This window comes from Podarcis liolepis (genome assembly GCF_965112155.1).
Source record: "Podarcis liolepis genome assembly, chromosome: 15".
Lineage (NCBI taxonomy): Eukaryota > Metazoa > Chordata > Lepidosauria > Squamata > Lacertidae > Podarcis > Podarcis liolepis.
In genome coordinates, this window is record NC_139566.1 from 667,426 (window position 1) to 680,951 (window position 13,526).

The 13,526-nt window shown below is 51.2% G+C and overlaps 1 protein-coding gene across 1 annotated transcript in view; it reads right to left on the reverse strand.

Annotated features, from left to right (window-relative positions):
* LOC310694214 (zinc finger protein with KRAB and SCAN domains 3-like) overlaps positions 1–13,526 on the reverse strand; it is a 274,745-nt gene that overhangs the window by 129,548 nt on the left and 131,671 nt on the right. The gene's annotated exons all lie outside the window — the stretch shown is intronic.

Genomic DNA, 13,526 nt, shown 5'->3' on the forward strand with positions numbered 1-13,526 from the left:
CTCGTTCTTCCATCCTTGTGCTGTTAAGACTCTTGCCACCGTTGTCGCTTACATGAAAATGTGTTTTAATATCCTTGGCAGGTCTTTTCCTACAAGGGATTGGTCATAAATAGATCTATTATTGTCCATATCCCACTTTTTTTTTTTTTTTTTACTGAGACAGGGATTCAAGGCAGCTTACACAAATTAACGGCGCAGCTTAAATGCAGAAGGCTAAAAACGTGTGAAAGAGCATCGTTAAAAGGCAATTAAATGCCATCAAAAACAAATCTGCCAAAATGCAGATCATAAAAACACTGTGGCGTCATTTAAAAGACCTTTATTTTAAAAAACAGTCAGCTCCCAGAGGCCTCTGGGAATAAAACAGTCTTCCAAACCCCAGTTGCTGGAAGCCCCAGGAGGGGACAAAGGGCTCTTGCGCCCGGATCCTGCTTGCAGGTTTCCTTTTGTGGCGTCTGGTTGGCCACTATGAGAACAGGAGGCTGGACTAGATCCCTTTGGCCTGATCCAGCATGCTCTTATGTTCTTGTGAAATTTGGGACCTGCATTTGCACTGTGAAGGTTTGGAAAAACGAAAAAAAAATCTAATAAATAAACAAGGAGAAGGGTCCTCTTTTCCACCCTTCAGTTCCCCCTGATTCCCACTGGTGTGAATCAGGAAAATGGGTGCAAAGTGTGTGGGTGGGTGCATTTAGCTGTGGATTTAGCCAGTGCTGAGCATCCCTCTCTGACGCTGTGTGCAACCAGGCCCTGCCATGTGCAGTCTCAGAAACAGCCACTTCGTGTCGCCAGAAGCCAGACGGAGGGATGTGTCTCCATCTTTCAGCAGGACCAGGAAGACACACTTCTTATTTGTTCTCTGGTTTCTTAATTACTTTCCTGCCACCCTGAGGTCCCAGGGCAGGTCACGACACTTAAGAAAAACAGTTTCAAACAACTTGCAACCATTATTGTTGTTGTTTAGTGGTGTCCGCCTCTTTGTGACCCCCTGGACCAGAGCAAGCCAGGCACTCCTGTCTTCCACTGCCTCCCTCATGCTGGTAGCTTCGAGAACTCTATCCAATAATCTCATCCTCTGTCATCCCCTTCTCCTTGTGCCCTCCATCTTCCCCAACATCAGGGTCTTTTCCAGGGAGTCTTCTCTTCTCATGAGGTGGCCAAAGTCTTGGAGCCTCAGCTTCAGGATCCGTCCTTCCAGTGAGCACTCAGGGCTGATTTCCTTCAGAATGGAGAGGTTGGATCTTCTTGCAGTCCATGGGACTCTCCAGAGTCTCCTCCAGCACCAGAATTCAAAAGCATCCATTCTTTGGCCATCAGCCTTCTTGATGGTCCAGCTCTCACTTCCATTCATCACTACTGGAAAAACCAGAGCTTGAACTATACAGGCCTTTGTCGGCAAGGCGATGTCTCTGCTTTTTAAGATGCTGTCTAGGTTTGTCATGGCTTTTCTCCCAAGAAGCAGGCGTCTTTTAATTTCAACCATTATTATTGGACAGCAACTCCTGGGAAGCTGCCTTACTCCCATTCAGGCCCTTGGGCTCCCTCTGGTCCAGCCTGGCCGGCCAGCAGAGTCCACTGGATGGTTTTAAGCAGAGCTGGTCCTCTGTCATGGCTCTTTGGGTTGAGATTCCTGCATCGCAGGGGGTTGGACTAGATGACCCTTGGGTCCCTTCCAACTCCACAATTCTACAATTCCATGAAGCTCTCTGGGGTTTGGGCTGGGGGGGTGTCTTTTCCCAGCCCTGACCCCTACCTGGAGATGCCAGGGGTTGTGTCGGCAAAGTTCTGTATGCAGGCCAAGCGCTCTGCCACTGAGTGATGGTCCTGCCACTAAAAATATACACAGCCTCTAGTCCTCATGGAGGCCGACAGACAGATTTAGACAGGAGCAAAGAAGCTGAGTCAGACCCTTGGGCCTCACCTAGCTCCGGATTTCAGTCCAGATAATGCTGGCAGGTTTTGGTGTTAAACCATAACATATTTCTAAAAGATGTTCTTGACTGTTTTTAGGCTGTTTTAACTGTTTTAGAATGCCTCTGTTTTGCTTTTAAATTGTAGGCGTATTTGCCCCCCTGGTTTCCTTTGGGGGGGGGAGTTTTTCTATTGTACCTTTTAGAACATTCATTTAACTTCCCTTCTTCTCTTTCTGTGGTTCAGTTTGCATGCCTTATATCCCTGCATATTTTACAAAAACTAAACCATTCAGTAAGTATTCCATTATTTCATCCATCAAAACTCATTTACACTGTTGAATTTATCTTAGTGCTGCCGACGTTTTCAAGTGTACACAATTCCCCCCCATATATTCAATAAACATTTTCCAATCTTCTTTAAATGTATGTTCTTCTTGTTCTCTTATCCTATAAGTTAAATCTGCAAGCTGCGCATATTTTCCAAGTCCACCACATAGGACAGAACGTACCCTCAGCCTCCTTGCAATTCCAGCACTTCTCCGATTCAGTCTTAATTTATCACTGTGAATTCTTCTAATTGGCATTCTCTCCCGCCCCCCTTTTATCTTTACAATCAAGTGGTTTATACCTTTTGCAAAACAAATAAATCCACCTGCAAAACTTGGAACAGTGACCCGCGGCAACCACCATTGTTGGCAGGTAGGGAAATGCAAGGACGCTTAGTTGGCTAAGATTTCCGCTCGTATCTTTCCTGCTCTCCCTCGGAATTTAGCTGGCGGTTTCTCTCGCAATCTTGTTTGTGCTGCAGAGAAGAAACAATCCCGTCAGGGCCGGCCTGGAGGAGGCCGGAGATCTGGGGAAGGAGGGAGCATGTTGAGGCCCCCATCCGTGGAAGACAGTGTCCTTACAGAGACCCAGCTCATTCCTGGGCCCACGCAGGCCAGCGCTGGAATCTGAGACCCGGGAAGAGCATGTGAGGAGAGCGTGGAGCCATGTGGACACCACAACCCAGGAAAACCCTCCTGGCTCTGGCCATGGCAGGGCGCTCTCATCCCAGCCCCAGAGATTGAAGGGGAATGGGAGAGGCAGGAGGAAAGTGGGGCAGGAGAAGGAGGAAGGAGGCGCTGAAGGATTCTGGCTAAATATTAGGAAGAGGGTAAGAGCTGTTCGACGGGGGAATGGACAACCTGGGGAAGTGGTGGGCTCTCCTCCCTTGGAAGTTTCTCAAAAGTGATAAGGGCAGGGATAAGGGCAAAAAAGGGGACGCGGGTGGCGCTGTGGGTTAAACCACAGAGCCTAGGGCTTGCCAATCAGAAGGTCGGTGGTTCGAATCCCCGTGACAGGGTGAGCTCCCATTGCTGGGTCCCAGCTCCTGCCAACCTAGCAGTTCAAAAGCACGTCAAAGTGCAAGTACATAAATAGGTACTGCTCCAGCGGGAAGGTAAACGGCGTTTCCGTGCGCTGCTCTGGTTCGCCAGAATTGGCTTAGTCATGCTGGCCACATGACCCGGAAGGAAGCTGTACGCCGGCTCCTTCGGCCAGTAAAGCACCACAACCTCAGAGTCGGCCACAACTGGACCTGATGGTCAGGGGTCCCTTTAGCTTGACCTCTGGGCCTGCTCAATCAGGCCAATGGCCTGTCTAGTTTGAATAATTTGAATCAAAGAATCATACAAGTTGGTCTTGATCCCTGAGGATCGTCCAAGCCCCTGCAATGCAGGAATATGCAGCTGTCCCAGACGGGGATCGAACCTGCGACCTTGGCGTCATCAGCTAGTCCAGCATCCTGTTCTCACAGTGGCCAAGCAGATGGCCAGTCGGAAACCCACAAGCAGGATTTAAGCGCATGAGAGCGCACATCTCTTGTGGTTTCTAGCAAGTGGTATTCAGAAGAATTGCTGCCCTCCTGGCTGGTACCCAGCGATAGCCCCCCCCTCCCTGAATTTGTGCAACCCTCTGAAAGCCCCCCAAGTTGGTGGCCCTCACTGCCTCTTGTGGGAGGGAGTTCCACAGGGAGTTCCAGAAGCGGCTCAGTCATGCTGGCCACATGACCCGGAAGCCGTATGCCAGCTCCCTCGGCCAGTAAAGGGAGATGAGCGCCACAACCCCAGAGTTGGCCATGACTGGACCTGATGGTCAGGGGTCCCTTTACCTTTACCTTTATTTTTGCATAAGAGGAAGCAGGATGTTGTGGGCTGCCTCCCTTCTAAGCACCATGAGAGCTCAGCGTCCCTTGATGGGTTTGTTCCTCCTGGGCTGCTCTCCTGCCCCCCCCTCCCCTCCCTTCTCTGCTAAGAGATGGTGACCCTTTGGCAGCAAAGCCACATTCCTGCTTCCTTCCCAGCTGTGGGGAGGCCTGTGGATTTGTCCTGCTTATTTGTATTTGTTTAGTATTATTATTATCATTTCCAAGTTCCTGGCGGGGCTGTCACAAGAGGATGACCCCAGTCCCTTCCCCACTGCAGGTCCCCACCTGGGATAACATGAGGCTCTCCTCCCCATGGCGAGGTGGGGGCCATCCGGACAGGCCCCTCCAAGCCGCTGAATTGCCTGCTGCCCCAGAGAGCCGCTCCAACATCTTTCCAACCCCGGAGCTGTTTGGAGGGCTGCTGGGTCGTCCCACGGAGCACATCTTCCTCTGCTCAGATTATCATGGCCCCTTCCAGAGATGGATTGGGCAATCTCACCACAGCTTCCTGGATTTATTTGCACAGCTGGGGAAGGCTCTCCGACCCGCGTTGTTCATCATTGGTAAGAAGAGCCCTGCTGCTCTTGGATCAGGCCAACGGCCCGTCCAGCCCAGCCTCCTGCTCTCACAGGGGCCAAATGTCCCTAAGAACCCAGGTACTTAGATAGACTGCCTCTGGAGCTGGAGGTTCCACAAGGACACCAGAAGAGCCCAAAGAGAAGCCCTCGAGTCCAGCCTTCTCTTCTCACAGTGGCCAGGGATGCCCAAGAACCCAGGAATCGGCTTATTGGGGTAAATTTACAGTAAAAAGTGCTGATGAATGCTCACGGGGACTTTAAAGCAAGCTGAAGGTGCAAATGCGGAGTACCAAAGGTTGGCAAAAAGGAGAATCATCTAGCCTATGGTTGCCATATTTCAAAAAGTGAAAATCCAGCACAAAAGTTGTTGAGCTTTTTGGAGATTTTTGAGGGCGGTTTTCCCAGACATTTTAACCGATTTTTGGAAATTCCACCTGGACACTATTTCCGAATATGTCCTGGACATAGGGCAGACCAAGCCAAACCCCGTGAAACTGAGAAAAACTGAAATGGACCTAGTTGCCTTTTTGCTGGTTGCAGCGGCACAAGAGCATCTCCAGGTCTGCTGCAGAGATGACCCCTTGCCCGCCCCCCCCCCCGACCAAATTCAAAAGGCAGGATCCAGCCTGGCAAGAAGCCGTGCCAGATCCCAGGGAGCAAAAAGCCCCAATTGAAGGAAGAGTTGCACCACGGAGAACAGGACTGTGAGTGGCCCCAGCCCCCTCCATTGCAGAATCCCATTATTCCTCCTCTCCTCCCCCCCCCCGCCAAACCCAGCCCCTGCTTCCAAGTGCTGCACACACACACACATTCCCAGAGAAAAATATCCCCCTGAATGCAAACATTGTTTTGCTTCCTGGAGATCTGGAAGAGAGTTGAGACACAATGAGGACCTCTGTCTTATTTGGGCTATAAATACGGGCACCTCGATCTCTGGGTAGTGAGGGGTTTGGGAGCCCCTCCCAGAGCAGTGGTTCCCACACTTTGGGGGGCCAGCTCCCCCTTGGTCTCATAAAAGCACCCCCACTGCCCACTACCCTGTTGCTGTGTTTTTTAAGCTTTATTCAGAATAGCGGTTTGCACAGCCCGCTAAGGAAGGAATAGCGGTTTGCACAGCCTGCTAATGCTTTGCCAATAAAGGTCCATATTGTTAAAGCTCTGGTTTTCCCAATAATATGGAAGTGAGAGATGGACCATAAAGAAGGCTGATCACCAAAGAATGGATGCTTTTGAATTTTGGTGCTGGAGGAGACTCTTGAGAGTCCCATGGACTGCAGGAAGAACAAACCTCTCCATTCTGAAGGAAACCAGCCCTGAGTGTTGCTCCCTGGAAGGACAGATCCTGAAGCTGAGGCTCCAAGACTTTGGCCACCTCATGAGAAGAGAAGACTCCCTGGAAAAGACCCTGATGTTGGGAAAGATGGAGGGCCCAAGGAGAAGGGGACGACGGAGGACGAGATGGTGGGACAGTGTTCTCGAAGAGACCAGCATGAGGGAGGCAGTGGAAGACAGGAGGGCCTGGCGTGCTCTGGTCCAGGGGGTCACGAAGAGGCGGACACGACTAAATGACAACAACAACAACAACAACAACAACAGCCCGCTAAGGAAGAGGATAACACAAGGAAAAGTCAAAGTGTTAGCAGTTAGTTGCACATGAATTGCACAAACCACTTAATAAATTCAACAAAAAAAGCGATGCCAGCTTTTCAAAGTCGTGGGCATTTGCACCCCCTGAAGTCTCCTGGCCTGCTAGCGTTGTTCTGATTCTTGCTTTTTTTAGGGATGGGTTTATGGAAGCTGGGGGGCGAAAAGGTTTAGTAAGCACTGATTTAGTCTAACCTCAAGCTCAGTGCAAAATGTACAAGGTTTTTGCCGGAGTTTGAGGACAGTGCCCGTTCTGAAAGCAGGCTGGCAGCTGTGATTAATGCCTTGGCCGGCTCTTCCCAGGGCTCCTCTGTTCCCAAGACCAGCCCGTCCTCTCCCTCCTGGGGCAGCTTCTTGCCTTTGGGGCTGCCAGGAGGTCTGGCTGTTTCCATGGGGACTGAACCCGCACAGCTCAGAGAGAGGGGGAATAAAATGCAGGCCTGTGAAGAAGAGCCAGATCTAATTTTCCATGGAGAGAAATGGCAAGGGAGAGGCGACATGATAGAGGTGCGTAGAATTGCTCTAGAAAGGGGCTGAAGAGTTTCTCTTGGGACTGGTGGGCAGCCAGGGGAGCTGAATGCTGAAAGACGCAGGACAGAGACAAGGAAGGACTTATTCAGGCGGTGCATGGTTAACCTGTGGAACTCTCTTCCACAGGAGGCAGCGATGGCCACAAGTTTGGATGGATCTGAAAGAGAATTGGACAAATTCAAGGAGAGGGCTATCGATGGCCACTCAACCTCTGCGTAAAGCCCTCCAACAAAGATCTGAGAATTGTAGGATCTGAAGGGACCCCCAAAGGCCATCTAGTCCAACCCCGTTCAACGCCCTCAAAGGTCCTCAAGCGGCCTGTTGGCTACCCCAACTTTCATTGGAGGTTTATAAGGAGAGAGAGGAAGGCCGGGGATTTTTCAGGTGCGATTCCTGCATTTCAGGGGGGTTGGACTAGATGACCCCTGGGTGTACCTTGCACCGCTGCAAATCAATGATTTTGTGACTCCAGGGAGAGAAGGGGAACCCCTTCCTCTGCGTTTTACTCCCTCCACCCTGCCTGGCAAGGGGGCCCAGAGTTGTGGGTCCATAGACAGGGTGTGTGTGTGTCTTTTTACTTTTCCCCAGAGGCCTCTTTCGATTCTCTCCACGGCTCAAGGACTTTGGCAAGAGGCATTTAGCGTTCTCTGTGTGTCCCTGAGGCAGCCAGAAATTAGGTCCTTTCTCTCCCCCCCCCCCTTGTTCTTCCTCCCTTTTTCCCACCCCCATGCAGTTATTCAGTTCCAACAAGTCCTCCTCTGAATGACAATTGAGGCAGAGGGCATCTCTCCCCCCCCAAAAAAAAACCAGGGACAGCTTGGGATTTATAATGTGGGTCAAGAAGAAAGAGGGAACAGGACGGTGGATGGGCTGTGTTTCCCGGCTTCCTTCCTCGCAGGTTTTTTGGGGTGAGAGGAGAAACCCGGCCCCTTTGCAGAAGGGAGGGATCCTGGTTTCTTCTCCTGGCATGGCTAGAAGACCCTGCGAGGGCGAGAGGAGCAAGTGGGGTCTCAGGGGTTTTGAGGGATGCCCTGCCACTGAATGGGATGACGCAGGTCTTGGCTGGACCATGTGAGAAGAGGATGCTGAGTTAGTTGGGGCCCCTTGGGCCTGATCCAGCAGCTGAGACCTTCTGATGTTGCGATGGAGCCTCCAGGGCCAGGGCCAGTCTACCGAGACTCCTGGGGTCTTAGGGGCTTAAGGACAAGGCCCTGGACAAGATGGGCCCCCTTTGGCCAGGCCCAGCTGCAGGGCTCCTCTGGTGTTACGGTGGAGCTTCCAGGTACCGAAGCAGTCTATCTGCAGAACTTGGCTCTTTGGGGCGTTTGCCACGGTGAGAGCAGGAGGCTGAAACAGACGAATCACTGGGCTGATCCAGCAAGCTCTTCTGAGGTCCTGATGTTCTTATCAAGCCATGCGCTTTAAATGTGCCTTAGATGGATGGCAAAGATGTGGCGTCTCTCATATAGAAACATGCGCACACACGCCTTGGCTTACTGATTTGAGCGATGCGATGTGCCTCTCTCACTCATACACACTCCTTGAGGTGGAGCTGAAACAGAGACCGGCAAACACGCAGAGGATGTTGTCTCGAGAGCGCCATGTCCTGCGCCATGCGGCTCTCCGTGTCCCCAGTGCGCATTGTGCGCTTGCCCCGGGGTCGACATGGGCTTTGATCTCAGGAGGCGCCATCCGATCGCATCAGCCTGCCCTCGAATTCCTCTTTGCGGCAATAATTGGCCCCCACTGGGCTCTGGGCAGCCTTGGCCTTTACGCAACGGGGAGTCCTTTACGCAACGCGGACCTGGCCTTTGCAATCCCTGCCGTCTCTCTCCTGCTGACGCTGCAAATGTCTTTTTTGCAATTCTTGCTTCAAGCAGTGGAAGGATCAGCGTCTCCTGCCAGGGCAGGAAAGGAGCTGGAACCCTGGAGGGCCGGACTCCCGCAGATCTCCGGCCCTTGCTGGGACGGTCAGCTGGTTATTCCGTGACTGGCCAAGATCCGGCCAAGTCCCTGCAGGATCTCTGCGGGGGAAGCAGCCCAGGGCAGATGTGGGGGAGACTCAGAACGGCTTGTGGACACGCGCTTTGCTCAAAAACAACAGCCCATCACCAGCTCTGCCTCTCCTGTGGGGTGGAAGGAACACACAGTTTATCTGCAAATTGGAGGGTCTGTGCAGAAAAAGAGACTGAAATCTTGACCTTTGACCTCTCCCCATCACGCTTGTGGGTGCCTGGATACTGGACTATGATGGGCCCCCTTGGGTCTGATCCAGTGGGTAATAATAATAACAACAACAACAACAACAACAACAACAACAACAACAATAATAATAATAATAATAATTTATTATTTATACCCCGCCCATCTGGCTGGGCTTCCCCAGCCACTCTGGGCGGCTTCCAAAAAAATATTAAAATACTGTAATACATCAAACATTAAAAGCTTCCCTAAACAGGGCTGCCTTCAGATGTCTTTTAAAGATAGGTGCTTATTTCCTTGACATTTGATGGGAGGTTGTTCCACAGGGTGGGGGCCACCACTAAGAAGGCCCTCTGCCTGGTTCCCTGTAATCTCACTTCTTGCAGGGAGGGAACTGCCAGAAGGCTCTCGGATCTGGACCTCAGTGGGGGTTGAGATGCTCCTTCAGATATACTGGACCGAGGCTGTTTAGGGCTTTCAAGGTCAGCACCAACACTTTGAATTGTGCTCGGAAACGTACTGGGAGCCAATGTAGATCTTTCAAGACCGGTGTTATATGGTCACGGCGGCCACTCCCAGTCACCAGTCTAGCTGCTGCATTCTGGATTAGTTGTAGTTTCTGAGTCACCTTCAAAAGTAGCCCCACATAGAGCGCATTGCAGTAGTCCAAGCGGGAGATAACCAGAACATGCACCACTCTGGCCAGACAGACAGCAGGTAGGGAGGGTCTCATCCTGCATACCAGATGGAGCTGGTAAACATAGAACCCCCAAGTCCAGAGGCAGTCTATCTAGATTCTGAGGGTCGATGGGGCATTTGACTGCTGTGAGTTCAGGATATTGGACTGGGTAGTCCTTCTTTGGCTTGATCCTGCAACCGGGCTCTCCTTATGTTATAATTAATCGTATAATTGGCACGAGCAAATTGTTCTCAGGTCTGTGACCTCGTTCCTGGTGGTTCGTTACGCAGCCACCTTCTCTGTCCATCAGCCCCTGGCACTCGGACTCAACCCGCAAAACGGACGGGGGACATGTAAACAGAGACTCCCCGTGGGAATCTGCCACGGCTAATTTTAGAAAAAGAAGGCCGTGGTCATCCTTGCTCCGTCAGTGTCACAACCAGAAGCCAAGAGGAGGGGGCGTGTGGGGTCTCCCTGCCCCAAGGAGGCTGAGGGACAGCAGCACGCCAAGGATGCAAGCAGAGCCAGACCAGCGGGATTTACTACCACAGAATTGTGTAACTGGCAGGGACCCCCAAAGGTCCTCTAGTCCAACCCCACGCAATGAAAGAATCCCAGCTGCCCAGCTGATCTAGCTTGAGAGGCGCCCAGGATTAATAATAATAATAATAATAATAATAATAATAATAATAATAATAATAATAATAAATGTTATTTATACCCCACCCTCACCGGCCAGAGCTGGGCTCAGGGTGGCGAACACCAGTAAAATTACAGTAAAAACATAATAGTAGGGGGGGAACCAATTTAAAATACGGGTTAAAATGCAATTTAAAATGCAGCCTCATTCTAGTAGTAGCCCATAGATCAAAACCGTAAGGGGAGGGAAACATAAGGGTCAGACTGAGTCCAAACCAAAGGCCAGGTGGAACAGCTCTGTCTTGCAGGCCCTGCAGAAAGATGTCAAGTCCCGCAGGGCCCTGGTCTCTTGTGACAGAGCGTTCCACCAAGTCGGGGCCAGTGCTGAAAAGGCCCTGGCCCTGGCTGAGACCAATCTAACCACCTTGCAGCTCAGGACCTCCAAAGTGTTGTTATTTGTGGACCTTAAGGTCCTCCGTGGGATGGCCCCAAAGGGACGTGGGTCCTAGGCCACATAGGGCTTTAAAGGTCAAAACCTTTAAAGGTCATAAGCTGACTACCAGCTAAGATTGACCCGACATCCTGGCCAAAGAAGATGGTGAGCATCAAAAGAGATTGCCAGTTCAGGCCAGGGGCCCCTCTAGTCCACCATCCTCCTCTCACAGGGAGCCACTAGGAATCGAGATAGACTGCCTCTGGACCTGGAGGCTCCGTTGGAACTAAGAAGAGCCTGGCTTCTGGATCAGGCCCACTGAGGCTCACTCTCTTCTCACAGTGGCCAAAAGGGAAGACCCAGAACAGGAGCTGAGCCCAAGAGACCCCTTCTCCCCCCCCCCTTCCAGCATTGCTGCAGAGCAGAGCCGTAGTGGTTAGCAGCCGTCGCCAGATTTAAATAAATAAATAATATTTTTTAATTTATACCCCGCCCTTCCCGGTTCAGAAAACCAGGCTCAGGGCAGCTAACAACAAATTTAAAACACTTAATTATAAAAGCAGCATAAAATACAATATAAAAACATGAATAACAATAAAATTCAAAGTTCAAAAATCAATTTGGGGGAAATGAGCATTAGATAATCCCCAGGGCTAGCTGGCTGAATTGGTCCTACTTGGGCCAGCGAGGAGACCAGGGGAGAATTAGCTGTGGGATCCCAGAGTGGGTGAGGGAAGGGAAGGGAAATAAAAGATCAGGCTGAATTCAAATTAAAGGCCAAGCGGAATAGCTCTGTCTTACAGGCCCTGCGGAAGGAGGTTAAATCCTGCAGGGTCCTGGTCTCATGGGACAGAGCATTCCACCAGGTCGGAGCCACCACTGAGAAGGCCCTGGCCCTGGTGGGGGATAGTCTGACTTCCTCGGGGCTCGGGACCTCTAAACTATGGCTATTCATGGACCTTAAGGTCCTATGTGGGCAGACCAGGAGAGGCGGTCCTGTAGACAGGAGGGCTCCTCCTCCGTGAATTTCTTGTGGGGCCAAAGGGGTCCTGCCCAGGCTGGCCGCCTGTTATTGGTGTGGCCAGCCGGATGTCTTTTCCGGGAACTCCGCAAACAGGGCAGCAGCAGAGCTCTCCCCACATGGGATTCGCGGCGACAGATGGAAGGAAAAATCAGAATTTTGTACAGGAGAGATTTTCAACTTCCTGTGCAAAGGATGCACCGAAACGTTCCGTCCATTTTTTGCAGCGAAAACAGCCCAACGAGGTTCGTGGCACCTTTGAGAGACCGGCCCAGGCTCATCACTGCTTTTACATAGCTGTCTCCTTGGGAGACACGGTCTGCAAAGTGGCCGGCATCCCTCGTGGTGGCCTCCGATATCCGACTGCCTCCTCCTCTTCCCCCCACTTCTCCCTTATCAGTTTTGCTCCAGCTTTAGAAACAGGCCTGCAAGGCCTCCGATAGTTCAAGGAGATTCAGTGCATAATTCATAGAGTTGTAGAGTCGGAAGGGACCTCAAGGGTCATCTAGTCCAACCCCCTGCAACGCAGGAATCGCAACTCAAGCATCCCTGACAGATGGCCACCCAACTGAAGGCACTCCCTGCCGCAGGATCAGGCGATGGCACCAGGCTCAAATGGCTTTCAAAGGGCGATGCGAGAGGTTGGAGCAACAGGAGAGGTCTGTGTTCAACCTGCAGGGCGCAGGAGCTAAACAAAGCCTCCATGATAGAAGCAGTCTACCTCCAAACATCAGCTGCTTTGGTGGGGTGAGGCTCAGAGAGACGGCTTTTGCCACGGAGCCTTCTACTTACATTCTTAGGGAGCAAAAGAAATATATTCCCAAGGCCTTGCAGGTTCACAAACTGGTACAGGAGCTAAATGGAAGCAGGGCATTTTCTCCTTGCGAAGAACCTCAGGAGAGCCTGGCTGCAGGATCAGGCCAAAGGGGCCCCAGGATCCTGTTCTCACAGTGGCCAAACACCCTCAAGAACCTAGTGTTGTAAACAAAAATCTGCCCTTTTTTCCCTTATGGGGGACGCAAGAGCCCATATAGAGTCCTTACATAGGTTCCCTATTGGTAGGAGAGAATAACAGAGGCCAAGCAGAGAATATTGAGAAGCAAAGCGGCTCGTAAGCCTGATCTTTATTGATCTGTTGCAACAGGGTGCTCCCCTCACACGCAGGAGAGGAGGAGGACCCAGAACCAAAGTGTGTCCACCCTTATATAGACATTTAAAATTGCCCGCCCTGGAGTCCAAGACCACCCCCAGAAACATCATACATATATCACAGAAAGGGCGGTCTACAGCAGAAATCTGAGTGCTTTGTTTACCTCCTGTCTGGCAAGTTACCTGTTAATGCTTTCTTGATTGGATACCCTGGGAAGCCTGGCCAGTCTTTTGTAATGAGCCAGCTCACAGCTCACACCCTATTCGTATCTTAAATGTGCCCTTAAGACAGGATTTGTGAGGCAAGAGACAATGGGGAGGTTTCCCACTTTGACCTTGCAGAGAAAACATTTGGTCAGTTTGGGAATCAAAAATGGCTTCAGGTCGGTCTTCCTGTGCTGATCTATGTACATGCTTGGTTGGTAGACTTAGGAACATTTAACATGTATCTAAGACCTCAAAATTCCTATCACAATAGGAATCTAGGTAGACTGCTACTGGACTTGGAGGCTCCATAGGAGTGTAAGCAGAGCCTGGCTGCTGGATTAG